Source organism: Marmota monax, unplaced genomic scaffold (assembly GCF_021218885.2).
Source record: "Marmota monax isolate L192 unplaced genomic scaffold, Marmota_monax_Labrador192_F-V1.1 WCK01_AAM20220418_F8-fsc00010, whole genome shotgun sequence".
Classification (NCBI taxonomy): domain Eukaryota; kingdom Metazoa; phylum Chordata; class Mammalia; order Rodentia; family Sciuridae; genus Marmota; species Marmota monax.
The window spans coordinates 11,331,308-11,351,198 of record NW_026692321.1 but is presented as its reverse complement, the minus strand read 5'-3'; the positions used below and the strand labels follow the sequence as shown (position 1 = coordinate 11,351,198).

General features: G+C 44.9%; 1 protein-coding gene across 5 annotated transcripts in view; it reads right to left on the bottom strand.

Moving 5' to 3' along the window:
- Kcns3 (potassium voltage-gated channel modifier subfamily S member 3) overlaps positions 1–17,955 on the bottom strand; it is a 44,103-nt gene extending 26,148 nt beyond the window's left edge. The window contains exons 1-4 of one of the 5 annotated variants that reach the window (XM_046441308.2): positions 17,769–17,955; positions 17,021–17,337; positions 16,730–16,924; positions 565–674 (exon numbers count right to left, since the gene is read on the bottom strand). The gene's annotated coding sequence lies outside the window, so the exon portion shown is untranslated. The remainder of the gene's footprint in view (positions 1–564; positions 675–16,729; positions 16,925–17,020; positions 17,338–17,768) is intronic. The other 4 variants (XM_046441309.2, XM_046441312.2, XM_046441310.2 and 1 more) reach the window with 4 other exon arrangements.
- Positions 17,956–19,891: the final 1,936 nt, after the last annotated feature.

Genomic DNA, 19,891 nt, shown 5'->3' with positions numbered 1-19,891 from the left:
ACCTCTCCCTGCTCTGAACCCATGCAAGTCCCACCACACTCCTACAAAGTACTGTTTTGACTGCACTCACTTCAAAGATGCAGTAAATGGAAAATAGAGAAGTTAACTGACTCTCCATGGTCAATAGCTATGAAGTGATGGCTTCATGATTGAATCCAAACAATGCTTTGAAGCCATTCTCTTATCCACTGTGCTCCCTGGCTGCAGACCTGGGAGAAACAGTCACAATATACCAAGTCAAAAGTAATAATAATGATGATGCAATAGATGGTATGATCCTATCATTGTCAAATGTGCCTGAAATTTTATAGTAAAAAAAAAATATCTATAGGATTATACCATGAAGTCATACAGATGCATTCTCTCTGGATGATGGAATTTGGAGGGTTTTTTGCTTTCTACTGTGCACCTTCTCAACATCATATGAGTTTCTTCACATGAGTAGGTGGCATAAAATACCTAGGAAATAGTTAATTCTATTTAGAAAGGTAAAAGGGCATAAGCAGTCTTGGTAGTATTTGAGCAGGAGGAGAGTAGGGAAAGACAGATATCAGGTGAACTTACAGATTGGCGAGACGCAGAATCCTCAGCCAAGGTGCTCCTCGGTCATGTGTAGAAATCATGAGCCTCTTTCTTTTTCATTCACCCAGAGATGCTTTACAGCAGGCACTATCCTGGGAAGATGGAGACCGAAAGACAACATGGGTCTTGCCCTCAGAGCTCATGGGAGCTCAGAAGGGCTGACAGGGGGGTAAACAGGCAAATATATAACTGCGATATGAAATGGAGTGTGTCATCTCCATGAGGAAGGTACAGAGAAGGAGCCACCATAGTTCAGAGGCAGTAAATTGTGCCTTAGAACAAAGGCATAAGAGTAGGGTCCCTGCGTGAAAAGGTTGGGTGTGATCAGGTAAAGGGGACAGGTAAGGGTAAGAAGGTTCTCTCCAAGAAGGGGAAGGAACACATGCAAGACGCCAGACCAGAAAGCCTGTGGGATGCACAGGAGGCAGAAGGGAGGTGAGCTTGGCTCGGATGGAGACCTGTGACCTGGAGATGTTTAGACTCTTGCTTCTTAGACTACAGAGAGCTCTGTCTATACTGGCCACACCTTTGTGAGCCAGGATGAGAGGTACTTCTGGGAGAAGGGTCTTGACTGCCTGAGCCAAGTTGCCACACCCCAAGTCTCCTGAAATGTTTAGCCACAGGAACCAGATAAACAAAGACCTCTTGGAGTTACCTCGGGTCCCTAGGGTGTCTGAAACATGAGAAGCCACCATTGTAGGCACCATTCCACCAGGAATTCCAGGATCTGAAACAGCTGGCAGGGAATCCCAGTGGTTTGAGGGAAAATGCAGACAAGAACAGAAACATCCCACTTCACTTTTGGATCCCACTGAATTTGCTCTCTACAGAGAAGTGGTCTGTAGAGAGAATTCAGGAGGTCCTGGAAATTACATGGGGGGAAATATCTTTATTTTCACTAATCTCCAACTGAAACTGAACATTCCTTCCATTACAAAAGTGGGCCTGGGGGCTGGGGTTGTGGCTCAGTGGCAGAGTGCTTGCCTAGCTTGTGTGAGGCACTGGGTTCGAGTCTCAGCATCACATATAAATAAATAAAATAAACATTTTTTTAAAAAATGTGGGTCTGGTCCAGGGTAGTTTTAGTAGTAACCACAAATTTGCAGCAGTAGACGTTTCAAGATAATTCTATATCCTGTCATTCATTACTGCAATCTCAAAGTTACACCACTTATAAGTGATGTGACTTTGGACCCACAGTAAGGAGCTCAAGGTGTTCAAAGATGTGAGTACACCACACAGCCACTGACCCCAGCCTGGTCACCCCTGAGAGTTTAGAGGGCTCTGCGTCACCCTACTGGCCCAAATGACCCACCACTCCACTGGCCCCAGGAAGGAACTGTCCTGGTTGGAGCTGTAGGCAGGAAATAGGCAGGCAAATGGGCACCCTTGAAGGCCCAAGACCCAGCCCTAGACTCCTCTACTGACCTATGGCTGGGTCTTATTTAATGAAATAATAAAGAAGCATGCACACTGCTCAATCATAAACTGGATCTACTATTTTGACAATGCATCTCAATACAATCAGATTGCTTTATATTCTGTGGCCTTCATGTTTTGCATTTAAAAATGCTATCTGAAAAATGGTCCATAGGGCTGCCAAAGGGGTCCCCTGACACTACAGGGGAAGTTAATCCCTCAGCAAGAGCCCTATTAATATGTAAGTCACATTGTGTCACTCCTGTGCCAACCCTCTAGCAACTTCCACCTCAGAGGCCAAGCTCCCCTCCCCTCCCGACGTCACTTGTGGGGTCTCATCTCCTGCTCCTCTTGCCCTCCTCTGACTGGCACAGGATTCCAGGCCAATCCTCAGTCCTGCCAATGAGGCCCACCCCTGCCTCAGAGCCTCCGCTCCAACTGGTCCCTCTGCCTGATGGTTGTATCCCCGCGACTACAAGGCTTCCTTTCTCACTTCCTCCAGGCTTCACTTGAAAGACATGTTCTCTGAGCTGGGGACATAGCCCATCGTGGTAGGGTGCTTGCCTTCCATGCACAAGGCTCTGGGTTCAATCCCTTGCAGCATACACACAAAAAAAGATGAAGATGTCACTACCTCCCCAAACTCCTATTCCTTTCCCCATTTGATTTTTAATCCTGAGCCTTTATCACTCCTTAAATACATAGAAATATGTATTTTCATTTTTTATATAGTTGTTTTTTCCTTTCTCCACATGAACTCTGGGAGGCAGAGATTTTTCTGCTTTATACACCATTGTATTCCAAGTGCCTAGAACCTCATCTAGCACACAGTTAAGACCTTAAACATTATTTGTTGGATCAATTAATGAGTCGATTGACATCTGTCATGACACTCAGCTCCTGGCTCCTTCCATTCATGTTAAATTTTAAAGTCTCTCTGACCCATTGCAGTAATTGAGAGAAAAGAAAAATCGTAACAAATGTGCTTTTGAAATTGTGGTCACCCAAGAAAAGTAGCTTAATTATCAACCACCAGCAGATGGGAGATATATATTTTTTTTCTTTAACAAAGAGAGCTGTTTCAAAGATGGAATAGTTCACACACACACACACACACACACACACACACACACACACCACATTATTAAATCCAAGTATATTGTAAAACAAATATAAAAAAATTGGAAAAATTGGGGATATGGTTTAAATCCAAGAAAAGCACCCTGACCTAGACTGCAACAGAAGTGGTGATAGGTAATGAGACCATCCCACAGACCTCACCAGGCAAGAGACAGAGGGAAGTGACAGCAAAAGAACTCACGAGTAAATGAGGTGACAAATCACCGCTTGGCCACTTCTCCACTTCACCTGCCGATGCTAAGATGCAAAATTACTCCCATTTAAGGGACCGCTGCTTGCTGTAGTAAAGTCACATTTATTGGCCAAACACCTTTAAAATCAGAAGGGCTGTCTTGGCAGCAAGGAATAAAAAGCACCTGATTTCATTTTAAAACCTGAAGGGTTCTGTTTTAATAAGAACAGCCTCTTCTTTGGGAATAATCTACCAACCAAGGCTAAGACTGGATTTTTTGTCACTCTTATAAAATGTAAGTCAAGCACAAATAAATAAATACTATTTTATGTCACAAACATCCTGATACACACACACACACACACACATACATATATATACACCCACATATATGGGTGTGTATGTATATCCTGATATATATGTCATCCTGATGTATATATGTATATATAGGCACATACATACATACGTACATATACACATGTATGTGTGTGTGTATATAGAGAGACCATATATATATATATACACTCATCACTCACACATTATAAAATGTCAGAAAATAAAGTTTCCCAACCCAAATTCTTCATTGCAGCACAGCTTCTCAAGCTTCTCCTAGCACCCCGCCAAGTGTTTTTGCGAAGGGCATCCTAAAAGGCACACTTCCCAGTCTACATCTGACTTAACTGTCCCCAGCATTCGTCCCCCCATCTCCCCACCCCTGCAATTCACCACTCGCTCTTACTTCTCCTACTTGTCTGATTACTCATTTTTAGTTCCCTGTGAAACTCTACTTCCTCTGCCCAAGTCTTAAATCTGAGTCTACAAATTAAATATCTTCAGGGGCCAAGAAGCTGCCCAAAATGAGAGAAGGAGGAAGACACCTGGCTACTGTAACGTGCTGGGGAGTACCAGCTGGCTGACAAGACCTGGCTGCTGAGTGCCATCCCTCATTTATGGGCATCAGGTGGTCAGATCACCCAATTTGTCAAGAACACCCACAAATCTTATTTTTATGGGAACTTTCCCAGTTTTTAAAATGTTGGCACTATTGTTTCTCATGTGCTAATACTGTAGGCCAAACCAAAGAAACCCGCAGCCTGGATACAATCTGCTGGCCTCCAGATTGTGGTCTTCACCCCCCACCTCACCCCACGTTTCCTCCTTGTCCCTCTGCTCTTCTCCCTGGCCAATGCCATCTAACCCCATGTAATTATGGAGCCCAGGTGTCTGTCTCCAACCCAGACCTCCCTCTTACATTCTGGACTCCTACAACTGCCTGCTGAACATGTCCATTTGAATGTCCCATTAGGACTTTAAAATAAACATATCCAAAGCTTCCCTTTATCCTCTATTCCCACTGCACCTGCCTCCCAAGCCAAACACCTGGAGATCATGTCAGAGTCCTCCCAGGTCAGCTGACACCCAACCAGCAGCAAGGATGGGCAAAGACACATCCCCAAGACCTCTCCCACCACTTCTTTTCTCTGTTCCTCCTCCTCCCCCACTTCAGTCCAGATACTCGGTGTTTTTGCACTCATTCTCCACAGTAGACTCCTGACTGTCTCCCTTGCTTAGGCCTATCTGCATTTCCTACTCCTGCGTTCTCCTTCATACCAAGCAGGCTGGATTACGCTCTATTGCACATGCACCAGCTGAAAGTCCTCTGATGGTCCCCTTGGCCTTCAGCATAAACTCTGGATTAAGGATGCATGAGTCAGAATCCCAGCCTCACCTCTATCTAATCTTGGGCAAGTTGCTGAAGTTCTCTGCCCCTCAGTTCCTCTTTAAAGCATGGATACTAAATATCACCTACCAAATGGGGTAGTTATGAAGATTAAAAATGAGATGATACAAATAAAACTGTCTGTGCTACAGACACAGTAGATGATCGATTAAGTGTCAGCTCTTACTATTACTCTTCATCCATTATGCTTGCCTGGCACAACTCAACTCAAGTTCTAGAACTAAGAAAAATTAATTGAAATTCCTCAAGGGCCCCAATTTCCCATGGTTCCAGGTCCCTATACTTGTTTTGTCTGTTCAGAATGCCCTCAGACTCAGCTCTATGATATTTTCTAGGACCAATCCCTGAATCCAGGCCCCCTCCTAGGGTCCTACCCACTGTGCCTGCCTTGCCACAGTTTTTAACTTGTTCCACTACAACAGAACAATTTCCTCACTCTCTCCACACTGCGCTGGGAACTCTGCAAGGGTAGGGCTTTGTTCTCTCAATCTTTGTGTCTTTAATATCCTGCAAGAAATAATGAAAGTGTGAATGCATGAATGGTCTTTTTGAATCTCCAGATCAACCTGGAGAGGCAGGCATCCTCATGATTTACCACTGATGGATGAGAAAAGTGAGGTTCAAGATGGTTGAATACAGAGCAGAGTTAGTGAGGCCAGAGCTCACCAAGGGCCTCGCTGCAGGTCGGGGAGTCACACTTTTATTTCAGGCTTATGCCCCTGAAATAAACTCTCCTTCAGTCTTATCCTCCTAAATGAGTGTGGGAACAATACCAGTGGCTTTTTATCACACACACCCCGCCCCCCATCCTTTCTGTTAGGAGCTACCAGACTCTGCAAAGCATTAGGAACAGACAGAAGAGTCCTGAGCTCACTTGTATAAATATGTGCATTCTGGCATTGTGATAGTGTCTGTCCCAAAGTGATTATTCTAAGAAAATATTGTATGGTGTTTACTTGATGCTATACAGTGCTGGATAAATGCTATTATTACTCTCATTCTGCAAACAAGGAAACTGAGGCCACAGTCAGAAAGAGATTCAGACCCGTGGATAAAGGCACAGGCTCAGTACCCAGCCAATCTTCCACTTCCTCACTAAGTTATTAAAAGTCTTCCCTGAGGTTTCCTCATCTGTCTGTTGATAGAAAAATAGATGATAGATAGATAGATAGATGTAATAAAATAACCATTGCATACAGGACAAGATGACAATAGAATTTTCATCCATAAAAGTTATGAAGAATCACCATCTGTCTCTGTGAATATTAAATGGGTTAATGTACACATCACATTCATAACAGTGTCTGGTGCATTATGTAAGTGCTCCATCAACACTTAACTATTTTTATCACTAATACTGCAAGAGTCCTGAGTTAGGACTAGTCCTAAGTGAATAAGAACTAGAATCCTAAGTATCTAAGAAGCGTCTCCATTTATTTGATGCTAATTTGACCCACTCCAGGTAGACACAGAAGCAGGACCCTACAGTAATACTGGGAAGTAACAAAGTTGGTCTACAGAGACATACTTTCCCTCTGTCCTTTCAGGACATCCCTGGCTCCATTTCTGCAGATAACACCCTTGTGCTCTCTCCCTGTTCCCCCTTTGAACCCAGCAGGAAAAGCTACTTTAGATTCTGGTATGAAGTAAGGCCTTCGGACATTCCCTACATCTATTGGGGTTCTTGGAACACAAACAACAACTGCTGTGGCTAACACAAATGAAATTTTTTCAGAAGGCTACATGAAGCTCCTAGAATCTAAAAGAAGGCCAAAGAACCATACCTGAAATAAGAAAGACCCAAGGTCCTTCTGAAGGGTCTGGAAGTCACTCAATTAACAAAGCTCATGACTGGCTAAGCCCGTGCCACCCGTCCACCTAATGGCTATATTGGGGCATGGAAAAGAAGCTGGCAGAAAGAATGGAACCTCCAGGGACATCCTTAGCAGCTACTATCCTGCCAAGACAATATTCAAATAGGGCCAGGGACAATTACCCCAAGGAAATTTGGAGACTTTAGGAAGAGAAAACACACATGGGATCAAAAATTCCATTCAAAAGGAAGAAAGGAAGGGAGGGAAGGAGGGAAATAGAATTCTAGAGAATTTCAGACACTGAGGAGCAGAGGACCCTCTCCCGTACCCACAAAAATCACACCAGCAGTTGAGCAGTGGCATCAACTTATCTCCCTTCTCACTAATAATTCCGATTCCCTTTTCACAGGAGCCAGTAGAACTTTCTAAACCACGAGTCAAAGTATCCCCCAGCATCTCAAGGGCAGAGTCTAAACTCCTTAGACATTAAGCAAGAGCATTCCCTCCTGCCTCTCTGTCCTCAGCATCCACCCACCTGCTTCTGACTCCGCTGCCTCAGTCCCATTGATTGACTGTCATCCCCAACCACACCATGCACTTTCCCTGCCAAACCTCACTGAGGCTGTTCCCTCTGGAGGGCATCTTCTTTCCCCTTCTTTTCCAGTTAATTCAACTTCTGTCTTCAAGAAATCAGCTCAAATGTCACCTCTCTCAGAACGCTTTCAGTGCACTCCTTTATTCCATCAACTCGCGCGCGCGCATACACACACACACACACACACACAAATCTAATACTAAATAGGGACCTCTCCTTTGCACTTGCAGAATGCCATTTCTTAGCAATATCCCTGACATAGAGTGACATCAGTGGCTGATTCATAGTAGATAAGTGGGAGATGTCTGGTGGAAACATGACTAAATGAATGTTCCACTTACAAAACAAGGGTTTTCCTGCTCAAAATGGAGTGGAAAGGGTTGCCTGGGAGGTGCCTTCCCGCCATATTGCTTTCCTGGGGGCTCAGGACACTGTGATGAGATCTACCACTAGTTGTCAGTCTATTTTCTGCTTCTGGAACAAAACACCTGAGACTGGTTATTTATATAGAAGTTTATTTAGCTCACAGTTCTGGAGACTGGGAGTCCAAGAGCACGGTGCCAGAATCTGGGAGGGCCCTCCTGCTGCATGACGACATGGGGGAGGGCGTCACACAGTGGGGCAGAGCAAGCACGCCAGCTCAGGTCTGTTCCTCTTCTTACACAGTCACTAGTGCCATCCTGGGAGTTCATCCTCATGCCTCGTGCAATCCAAATGACCTCCCAAAGCCCTCACATCCAAATACCAACACATGAATTTTAGTCAGATTTCCCACCCTCTTAATATCATCAAAGTTGCAGCCAAATTTCAACACATGAAATTTTGGGAGACACTTGCAAAGCATAACATAAGCTATTGTTTCTCTGTACCCCGCCTGAGCACCCGACATGTTCTGGCATTTCCAAAACGGATTTCAGAAAAGTGTTTCCTGCTGCTAGAAGAAAACAGAATGCTTTTGCCAAACCATAAATCCTCAACAAATTTACAATGAAACTCTCAGAGGGCCAAGTGTCTTTTGCTGCAGCAAGTTCTCACAGTGACTTTTTTTTTGGGGGGGGGGGCGTTTTACTTTTTTAAAGATATAATGAAATAAATATGATGACTTATATAGGTAGATAGATAGGTAGTCCATCATTGGGAAGGTAGAAAAAAACGTGTTTATGCTTCACAAACATCCATATCCAATTCCTGGAAGCCATCCTAGGAGGATATTTTAAATGCTTTGCCCAGAACTATCTGCTATGACTAATTCTATATTTCATGAATATGAAAAAAAATTATAAAATAATGAGATCCCCAGGCAATGCAAGTCAAAAAAGTTTTTAATTTGACTTATTAAAATTAATTCTCACACCTCTCCTTTCTTCAACCCATTTCCTACATACTCCCACCTCTCTCTGAGTTTCCAAGTTCTCCATATACAGAGGACCAAGTCAGACTAGAACTGGAAGGAAGAAACAGATCCTCCAGCATGCCCAGCAGGGGCATCTGACAGCTCAAGGCTATGTTTCAGAAGGCGGCTTTAGCCATTATCTCTAGGTAGCTGCAGGCTTTCCTTCTCCCATGCTGCAAGAAAGTCCTCACCCCATAGTAAATAGGAATGCATGCTTGAGAAAACAGACTCCTGAAGTCTGGGAAAATGGCTTAAAGGGTGACGTCTTAGGCACTGTATGAATGTCTATTATTCTCCTATTCCCATCTCAAGTCAGCCTGCTTTCCAGGATTTACAGAGATGATGAGAGGATATGGGGACATTGGTACCTTTTCACACTTTGGCAAAGATAGCTAAATGGACAGATAGACAGATGAATGGACAAACAGAGATAGATGGATAGATAGAAATGAATGAATGAATGGATATATAGATAGATTAGGTAGGTAGGTAGGTAGGTAGATAGGTAGGTGGGTAGATAGGTAGGTGGGTAGATAGGTAGGAAGGTAGATACTGTCACACATGACACTTCCCTTTTACACTCTCAGCCCAGAGGAAATAAGCTTTGCCAAGGAGACTCAACTCTGAAACATAGGTCAGGGCTGAATCTTAGCCAGACAACGTCTAATTGCCAAGGAAATGGGGGAGGGGGGACTTAATGTCAGTGGCCTCCTGAGGCTACCATACTTAGAAAATCGGGATCTTAAAAACCCACAAGAAAAACCCTGCCTACACCATATGATTTATTGACCTCCAAGACAAGAACCAATCAGATTTCCTTGCCAGAACCCAGGCATCTCTTCTCAATCCAAATTTACAAACCACAGTCTTTAACCACGAGGTCCTCCCATCTCTTTGGCCAATTATGTTTTTTACCTCAAGTAAATCATAGGAAATGCTTTTGAATTCACCTCCACACATCCATCAGGGCTTAGGAAAGCCAAGTGGACCATAGCAGGAAAGTTTTTTGAAAGTAAGCATACTCAAGCCCCAAAATTTAGTCTGCTGGCATTCTTTTATCTCAACACAAACTAAATATTTACCAGAACTTAGGTCAATATTACCAAAAAAAAAAAAAAAGTCTTCTTGAGGCAGCAAAGGACCTAACAGATCTTTGAACTAACTCTTAATCCAATGGCCCTATTTCATGCTCACTCCCTGTGACTCCAGATTTATCACTGAGTATTCTTTCCTTCTTTTGGACCTTTAGTTCAGCATATACTGCTAAATGTGGTGTGATGGTTAATATCATAAGCCAATTTGGCTGGGATGCTAGGTGCCCAGATGCTTAGTCAAACATTATTTGAGGTTTCTGAAGGGGCATTTTGTATGAGCTAAACATATAAATTGGTAAAAATTAAGTAAAGGGGATTGCTATTCCTGCATGGGTGGGCCTCATCAAATCAGCTGAAGGCCAAATGAAACAAAGAAGACTGGCCTCCTCTAAACAAGAATGAACTCTCCAGAAGACTGCCTTTGAATTTCACTAGAACATCAGCTCTTCCCACTTATACAGCAATCTGTCTCCAGCCTTGTACCAGAGTACTGGCTCTCCTGGATCTGTACCCTGATAGTGTACCCTGCAGGTTTCAGACCTGCCAGCCTCCATTATTGTGTAAGACAAAGCCTTATAATAAATACCTTTATAAAATTATATATACCGTATTGGTTCTGTTTCTCTGGAGAACCTAAGAAGAGATCTTCTAGAGGCAGCAAATGACTTAACTGTTCTGTGGAATAAGTTCTATGGACCTTCCTTCCCTATGACTATAAATTAATCCCTGGGAAGTCTCAGGTAACAGTACACAGATACTTCTCTTCCATGTCTTTACAATGTAGCAATGAGTACAGAGTAAGTGTCCCATGTGATAGGAAAGATTCTACTGAGACATAAAAAGAAGTTTACAATATACCCAGGGATCTCCACCAGGTCTCCCCTCTATCTATATTATAGGGGCTCGTGTCTCCTCACCACGAGACTTGTAACTGACATCTCTCCATTTAAGCCAATTTGAAAGCAGCTTATTGATGATCATCAATGAGAAAATGCCTAGAATCCTATCACAACTATTCCTCCATGCCCATTGAGAGTTCCCCTAAGTCCATTTATATAAACTATCCAAATTAATGTATATAAATTATGCAGTTAAAAAAAGACTTTTAGCCAGGCATCGAGGTGCACACCTGAAATCCCAGTGGCTTGGGAGGCTAAGAGAGGAAGATCATGAGTTCAAAGCCATCCTCAGCAAAACCTAGGTCCTAAGCAACTCAGTGAGACCCTGTCTCTAAATAAAATACAAAATAGGGCTGGGGATGTAGCTTAGTGGTCGAGTGCCCTGGAGTTCAATCCCCAGTATCAAAAAAAAAAAAAAAAAAAAAAAGACTTGTAGTGAAATTGTATATATATATTTAAATCATAAAATCACCACTTTTCAGGGAAAAAATAGCATAGGGAAGGATAAGTAATATTCTCAAAGTTACCCAGCAACTGGAGACAAAGCTAGAACTAGAATTCAAATTAATCTTCTAGAAGTGTTTACTACCATGTAAATCTACATGTAAAGATGTGTATGTGTAGATTTATTAGGGAACTCAGCTCCCTAACCTCAGCCAACGTCATCTTTCACATAGAAACAAACCTGTTCCCACACCACCCTGCCTCTCTGCTCCCTTTTATAACCAAGCTATCCATGTCTGATCTCCAATTCCTCACCTCCCATTCACTTTTCAACCTAGTTCAATCTGGCTTTAGATCCCACCTCCAAACTAGGTTTCCAAGTCCCATGCCTGCACCTCTCAATCTATTCTTCACAGACTTCAGGCCATCCTGTATAAAGTGGTCCCCCCTCATCCTCAGGAAATATGTTCCCAGTGGATGCCTAAATGTACCCAACCCCTCATATATACTATATTTTTTGCTACATCTATGATAGTTTAATTTCTAAATGAGGCACAATAAACTAAATAAATTATAACAATACAGACAATAAAAGTCATGTTACTGTGGTTCACACACACACTCAAAATGTCTTATTGTACTTTTACCTTTTCACATAAAGGAACTACTTTCAAGCTTCTCTTTGACAGATCCAAATTGCCAACATCATTCCTTTTACAGCTTGGGATCATTATTAAGTAAAATAATGGTCACTTAAGCACAAGCACCACAATACCTCTACAGCTGATCTGATAATTGAGATGGTCACTGACTGGATATCAGGCAGGTAGGAATACAGTATGTACATGCTAGACAAGGGGATAATTCACATCCCTGGAGGGATGCAGTGGGATGGCATGCCATTCCATCACATTCCTCAGGGTGGCCTTCAGCTCAAAACTTAGGAATTGTTCATTTCTGAAATTTCCACTTAATATTTTTGAATGGCAGCTGACTGTGGGTTAACTGAAACCAAATAGAGAGCAAAACTGCTGATAAGAGGTGATCACTGCAAATGCAAATAGGCTCATGGTAGTCCCTTACCGCAAATCCATTAATTTCTTTCCATATCCCTCTGGATAAACCATAAGACCCTCAACTTATATAAAGGGAGCAACACGATCTGACCCCTGCCCTATTCTCCAACTTCCTCCCAAATATCTCCAAACTTCTTCTCCTAATGGTCAATGCTCATTCCTGCCTAAGAATCCTCAGCTTGGAATTCTTTCCCCTACTCTTCACTTAATAAATTCCTGTTTACCCCTCAGAATGAAATCTCTTCTTAAGAAAGGTCTTCTCCGATACTCCCATCTAAACTAGTGCCCTCCCCACTCTTGTCACTCCATGAAGTCCTTTAAGCACTACTACTGCTCAAATTTTGCATTTATTTGTTTAATGTCTTTCTCTTTCCACCACCACCCACACCCTATCCATAGTTTCCTTTACCACAGTCTGCCCAGCTCCTGACATAGTACATATCACTTATTGAATGAATGCTTGTTTATATTTAACTATGTAAAGATAACAGATTTATGACTAGATAAGGCAATCATTAAGTTAATTTTGATGAAATCTAATAGGTTCTCAGTTGATGGGAGACTATATTCTTTATTTGGAACTTTAGCAAGGAAACTGAAGCAGCTGATGTAAACATTAACTGCTTCACTGTAACATTGCGAGCTAAAAGCAAGCTGATCTTAAGCATTTATCATTGGACACTTGTGCAAATGAAGGTAATATTCATACAGTATCTCCTCCAAGTAAATCATGGTTTAAGGCTCTGCAGGACTCCATATAGAGAAACCCCTTTGCCAACAATCTAATCTAGTAACTATTTTTAGTTTATAAAAGAGAGTTTTCTTTTACAATGCACATATGCTACAAAGTTTCAAAAGATGAAGAACAGAAATTATGAACTAGAATGAAAGCTTTTCCTTTTTTCTCTGCAGGTTCTAAACATTGTGACTATGTTTAAAATTGGGTGTTCCATCCATGCTTCACATAGAATTAGGTCCCCGAAAAAGTAAAACCAAAACAAAACACTTTCTCTTCTTCCTCTCCTGTTTACTCTCCTTCCCCTACCACTACTAAGTGCTCCCAGGTGGCCAAGGTCAACAAACAAAAAAGCAGCTTCAGGATAAATTTCAAACTCAGCCATCTCTAAGGACTTTCCCTATCTCTTGCCCTCCTGTTCTGTCTTCCACACCAGACAGAAGTGAAGAAGAAAGATGTTGCAGTTGGAGTCAGAAGATGCCAGGCCAAGTCCAAGTTCAAGGCTCACCTTGCCTTATTTTCCTCACCTTTGATACAGGCTTATCACACTCAGTTACTATGAAAATAACTACCATGAAAGTTCCTGCAAACTACAATAGGTTGTTTGTATGTTACAGAGTCTTTGTAATTCTTAGCTGGAATTACATAACTAGTATCTGTATTGTCTTGTACTTATTGATCTTGAGTCTTGAGATCCACTGTGGATTCAAGCTCAAAGACTACATATCAGATCCCACCTTCCCTCAGTGCCTATAGGCCAAGTACATGGCACCCACACAATAAACATTTGTGGGTTGGTTACTGGTTTACTTACTGGATGGATTTGACTCAGAGGCAACGCGTTCTGTGATTTTTCTGAGTTTCTCATATTGTTCACTGTGTTTTCTGGAATAATCATAAAGTTTCCTAGTCTATGGTCTCTAAGTTCTGTCTTCCTTTCTTTCTAACCAGATGGGAAGAATTGCATTGAAAAGCAGACTATTTTGGCAAAGGAAAGAGATTCAATTTCTAGTGCAACCTTCAAAATTCTTTTTAAGATGAAAAACCAGAAACCAGAAACTTCAAGCCAGCTCTACCAATCACCACTCAATAAATTCAGTCTTAGGTCCTACTAAGACTGAGGACCTACTAAGAATAAACAAGAAAAGGTTTGATCTCCCAGTGGTCCTGCAGGCAGACTGCTGGGGATAGAATCCCAGCTTCATGTTTTCCTAGCTGGGTGGCGTTACACAATTATTTGCTCAGTTTCAGTCTCTTTCCTCATTTGAAATATCTGCTATATTATCATCAAGAAGAAATGAGTTAATACATGTAAAAGTTTTTAGCTTGTAGTGCCTAGCAAAAGGTGACAATAAATATTAGAAATCTATCCTTACAGCTAAACAGATAAGACGCAGAGAAGAAAAGTGACCGATGTCAAGTCAAGTAGATAAAGAATTAGAAATCAAGGCTGGAACTCAGATCCCCAAGTCATATGCTGTTCTCTACTTATATCTATTACCTCTAGATAACTCTGGAGGAGTGAGACTCTGGAGGAGTACACCATCTTGATGCTTGATAAACAGGGTCAATAAATACACCCACTTTTCTTTCTGCAGGGATTTGCCATGGATAGCTGTTCTTCCCTACTTTTGAGACTTTAGTCCCACTCTATCCTGTTGGGCTTCCATGAAACTCAGGACTCACCTGAGAGGCTCCATCTGCTGGCAACTCCCAAGCCTCACTTTTTCATGGGGTTGTTGCAAGGATTAAATGAGATAATGCCTGGAAAGATTTCTAGCAGAGTATCTGATATATAGTATGCAGCCAATAAACGCTATCTATTTTAAAAGAAGGGGGTGGGGGCGCTTGGTGCATTGCTTTCTCAAAGCTGACACACATTCCAACTCCAAATGCCAAATAGGGGGCAGATTGAGATGTGGGGAAGAACAGAGAAATGCAGAATCTGGGAAGGATTACAGTGAATTCATTACAGACAGGAGGAGACTGGAATCCCCATTCTTCCCCTTCCAAAGAAGAGGAGGAGGAAAAGGAGCAAGAACCACCTTAGCTGGAACTTTGCTGACAAATCCAAACGTCAGAGCATTGGATTTTTAATAGTGTAATAATAGGAACAACGCAAAGACTACTTCTGACCTCCCAACTTGCTCTCTTCTGCAAACGTTTGTCTTGGCTGCATTCATCAATGACTGTATTTAGGCAATAATGATGACTCAGACACAGATTCAGTTAAATCAGATCCCACCAGACTCCTTAGAATGGTCACAACATGCTTTGGACTCGGAGTTCCAATGCACTTCCTCATCCTTCTCCTTCCTCTCCTAATACTGACAATCTAGTTCTGAAATGACGAACAAGGAGAAGGAAGGAATCTGGTGAGAAAGAACAGTAATAGAAGGAACAGAAACTCTTCCACTAATCCATCCCCATAGCGCAGCCCAGTGTCTGGGCCTTATCCATGGTGGGCTCGTTATAAATGCACAGCGAATGAATCAATGTCCTCAAAGAGTTCGATGCCCAGGTGAAGAGTTTGCGTGTGGGGAGAACAAATCACGGGGGTTCATACCTTTAGCAAAGAGGCAGGTGCTCAGGAAAATACTCGTTTCCTGTGTGCGTGGGCAGCTATTTGCAAGTGGTGTAAGAAGGGGAGCATCTAGGAGTAACTTACACAGTTCTAAACGCACGATTATGCAAATCGCTTAAGCAAATATATGAAAAGCAAAGGGAAAGGTTTCTGGTCTGGTTTCCCTCGCCTGCCTCACACTCTTCAGAGGTTAAGGTGAAAGACAAAATCCTTGAGAGAACCATAAATACTCTCCAGGAAGACCATAAGAAACCTCCCCTGGCTCTTTGCACCTCGGCACCAAACCGGAGCCCCTGGGGTCATTCTCACCAGCTGAAGAAGAGGCTACCCGAGTTAAACTATCCCCTCGGTCTCCCCAGCCCAGACAGAGGAAAATAACAAGAGGACAAAAGATGTTTCTTTCCCAAATCCGAAGAGAAGGGACACCGGGCGGGGGGGGGGGGGCAGGAAGGGGGGACAAGCTCTGCAATGCGAAAGGCAGGCGCCTAGCCCGGCTCGCCGCGGCCCCTGCCGGCAGGTCTGGATCTCTCGCAGGCTGATGAGCCTCCGGAGGTCAGGCACCCAGCTATCTAGAGGGGCGCGAGGAAGAAAAAAAAAAGAGTTCCTGACCCCGAGGCACCGACCCGCACCACTACCACTTATCTATATGCTGAGACTCTACCGGTGACTCCACGCCCGCTCTGCAAGCCCCAAGCCGCCCCCACCCAGAGCGTGCCCGCAGTCCTTGGGCGCAACGATGCACCAGGACAAGGGCCATGGGTGCGCTCTTCCCTGCAACTGTCGCGGGGCACCTTGCTCCACTGCAGGGCAAAGGGGAGGGGAGAAATGACAGGGAAGAAGGCGGAGCAGGCGGCCTGGGAAGCACTTACATTTGCCAGGGAAGCGCCTCCTCTCGAGAAAGGGAAGGAAGGGCTTCCCGACGAAGGAAACGCCCCGGGGATGCCCCTATGCGAGGTGCCGCCTTTCCGAGGCTCATCTATTCTCCCGCCTCCAGTCTGTTTTCCAACCCACCCAAAGCCCCGAAAGCTGATCCTAGATACCTTCCCCGCGGCTTTCAAAGGGACTCACACACCGTTTCGGCTGTTTGCCCCTCGCGCAACAGGCAGAGACTTAGGACTCCAGCGACGGCACGCTCCAGGGACTGGAAGATGGGGGGCGCCTGCAGACAGGCGCCCAGTAGGATGCAAAGTCCCTTGCGGGAGTAGACCTGCACCCGCAACCCGAACCGCCGGAGCCTGGAGCATCAAAGGTGGGGAAAGATGCAATAAAGTTGAGGGGGCTCACGCAGAAGTCCCCTGAGGGTGCAGCGAGGTGGGGACGCGAGCAGGTACCTGCAGGAGTCCTGGCGCGTCTGGCTTGCTCCGCTCTGCAACGCTGCGCGCCAGTGCTGCAGGGATCAGGCCTCTCCGCGCCGCCCCGCGCCCGCCGCCTTGGCGGCGAGGAGAGCGGGGTGGCCCTCGTCGGTCGGTCAGTCCCTTGGTCCCGCCGGGCTTGAGAGAGGCGCCCGAGTGCGGCGGGCGGGGCCGGGCGGGGCCCGCCGCTCAGTCACCGCCCTGTTGGTCCCAGCTCCGCCCGCTGCCTCGAATCTAGCCGTTTACTTGGGCTCCCCCGGCCAAGGGCGCGGTGCTCCAGAGCGGGCAGTTGCAGACTGCGGGGTCAGACCGCGAGACAAGAGGACAGATGATTGGATTGAAACGCAGCTTTGCAGGACAAGTGCCCCCCTCTCCCACGCCCAGGCCAGAGCAGTCACCCCTGGAGCAACTTGCTCTGCCCCAGTGAACGCCAGAGCGCGTCCCGGGCCTCCCACCCGCGCGCCAGCCTCACCCGGGCTGAGAACACCGCGGCCCGGCGAAGAAAACGAACTCCCCCGCGACTTCAGCGGCTAGGGTAAAATACTTCTCAAAAGTCGCGGCCCAAGCAACTCATAGCAAATTTGCCGGGGTTTTCTTGGGAAGTCGCGAGGCCCCAACTTGTTTTAAAACAAAGTGCGAAGGAGGAAACAGCCCCAGTTCTGCCAACGTTTGCCACCTCCCGCTGCTTGAAGACTCACAGGATGGTTTGTTCCATTCCTCGACTTACCAAGTCAGAAGAGGTGGCTGGACATATGCACCAAACATATGCACCTCATGTGCAGAGGGGGAACCAATCCGGTCACCTTTCAGAAGGACGAATGGAAGAGAGTCAGAAAGAGATGCCTTTCGCTCAGATTGGGGAACAAACAGGACCCCAGAAAGGGCCGCATGTGGTTCAAAAGGCATTCCTGGCCTCTCTCCACCAATCGAGAACGCTCAGCCAACAGACTGGAGGAGAAATGGGACGCTGGGGGACCCACCCCCGCCTTCCCCCTCCCACCCCCAGACTGCAGATTTTTAAATTGTGCAGACATGCAGTAATTCCTCAGAGTCAGCTGCTCCAAGCTGTAGGCGCCCAGTGTTCCCTGGGTTCCCACTCGACATCACTAGCTCTGCCAGCTGCCCTCAACCCGGCGCCCCCAACCCACCATCTGCTGACCACCACCTCAGAGAAGCGCTTAGCGAAACCACACAATTCGAGGATGGGTTCAAAGGAATCTGTGGAATGAGTGAAAGACGCTTTCTTGATCTCGTGGAAGTACCCTATGGTGATCTGTGGGTTTCCTAATTATACTTTGTTCAATCAAAACCCACTGGGGGGCGGAGGGGGAGGAGCAATGTTTACAGTATCTTCAAAGAGGTGAAACCTGAACCTTAAAGGGTGGTGGCCCAGAGGAGAGGATAGCCACCAAAGCATAAGATGATTTTCCCTTGAAGGACTGGGGACCACTGGTCTCCAGCATTTTCATTTGGCTCATGGAAGGCAAGGTAGCTGCAGAGCCCATGCTTTGGTTCCTCTGTCCCTGATCCCGTGGTTCTTTGGTTCCCCCAAGCCTGCCTCCTGTCCAGTAAAGGGAGGATCCAAAGCTTTTGTCTACATTGCTGCTAGCAAGAGGCTGGAAAAGGTAATTTTTATACACAATTCATCATCTTTCACCTAAGGTCTAAGTTTATACTTAAAATGTTTACATTTTATCAGCACCTTAAGAAGAATGATCCCAGGTCTCTCCCAGCAGTTAGCTATTTAATCATTCCAAAATCACTAAGTTTATCCCAAAAGCCCATGCTTGTTTGCTTGCAAAGAATCATGTTCTGCATCTCTAAGCCCTGCAGAAGGCAACTGTGCTGCAGGAGAATCTAGTCAGGTTGTAGCACTGCATGTCAGCAGGAGGGAAGGCACTGGTAGGGGTGGTCAGGAAGGGCCCCCCCCCGTAACACCTGCAGGAGCTGGGGACGGAAAGGGGTAAGCCTCCATTGTGGGCTGTAGAATGCATATGCAGAGGAGCACAGGTTTGAGTCAGATGTCTTGGTTCTCTGCCTGCTGAAGGATGTGGGAAGTCATCTAGTCTTTCAGTCCTGCTATTGTCATCTGTAAGGTCATCCTCACTCATAGGATGACCATGTGAAACAAATTAAATAATAAACAGGAATATGTTGTAGGGACCATAAAGCATGCCTGTTCCCAGAATATTTACTCTTGAACATTGACCACAGTTGAGCCAGGAAACATGGTTAATTTATTTCAAAACACACACACACACACACACACACACACACAGTGAGAGAGAGAGGGAGAGCGCCCCTGTGTGTGGATCCCCTTCCCCCAATCTGTCCCCACCACGGTGGTACATGCTTTGACCTAATTGCCTTCTTCCCTCCACAGATCCACTTCCTAATCCATCAACATGTCCTTAGGATGCATGACATGATACCTACTCCCCTCTTAACTAATCACGCCTATGGGAAAGCCTCAAGGGAACCTCACATTAACTTGTCAACTGTAACTAATCTACTGACAATATTGCTTACTCCTCTGTGGTTTCAAAGAGGACTTCAAAAAGTCAAAGTCTTTGGGGATATATAAAGCCAATGTGAAACGCATCCAGTCTGTCTTCCAGACCTCTGTATACCCTTGCTCTGGACACTACCCGCTTTGGGCAGTCTGTCTCTTACCCACCTATCATATACTCACTCCATGCTTTCTCTACACCCAAACCTGTCTTTGACCTTTAATTCTCACCAAAGTCTAAGTGACAGAAAATCTACTGGATATTGCCCCCACCCCCAACACACAAGGTAAGGGAAGTATTAATTTGCTTCTTAAATCCAGACAGATCTACAGGTGAAAAT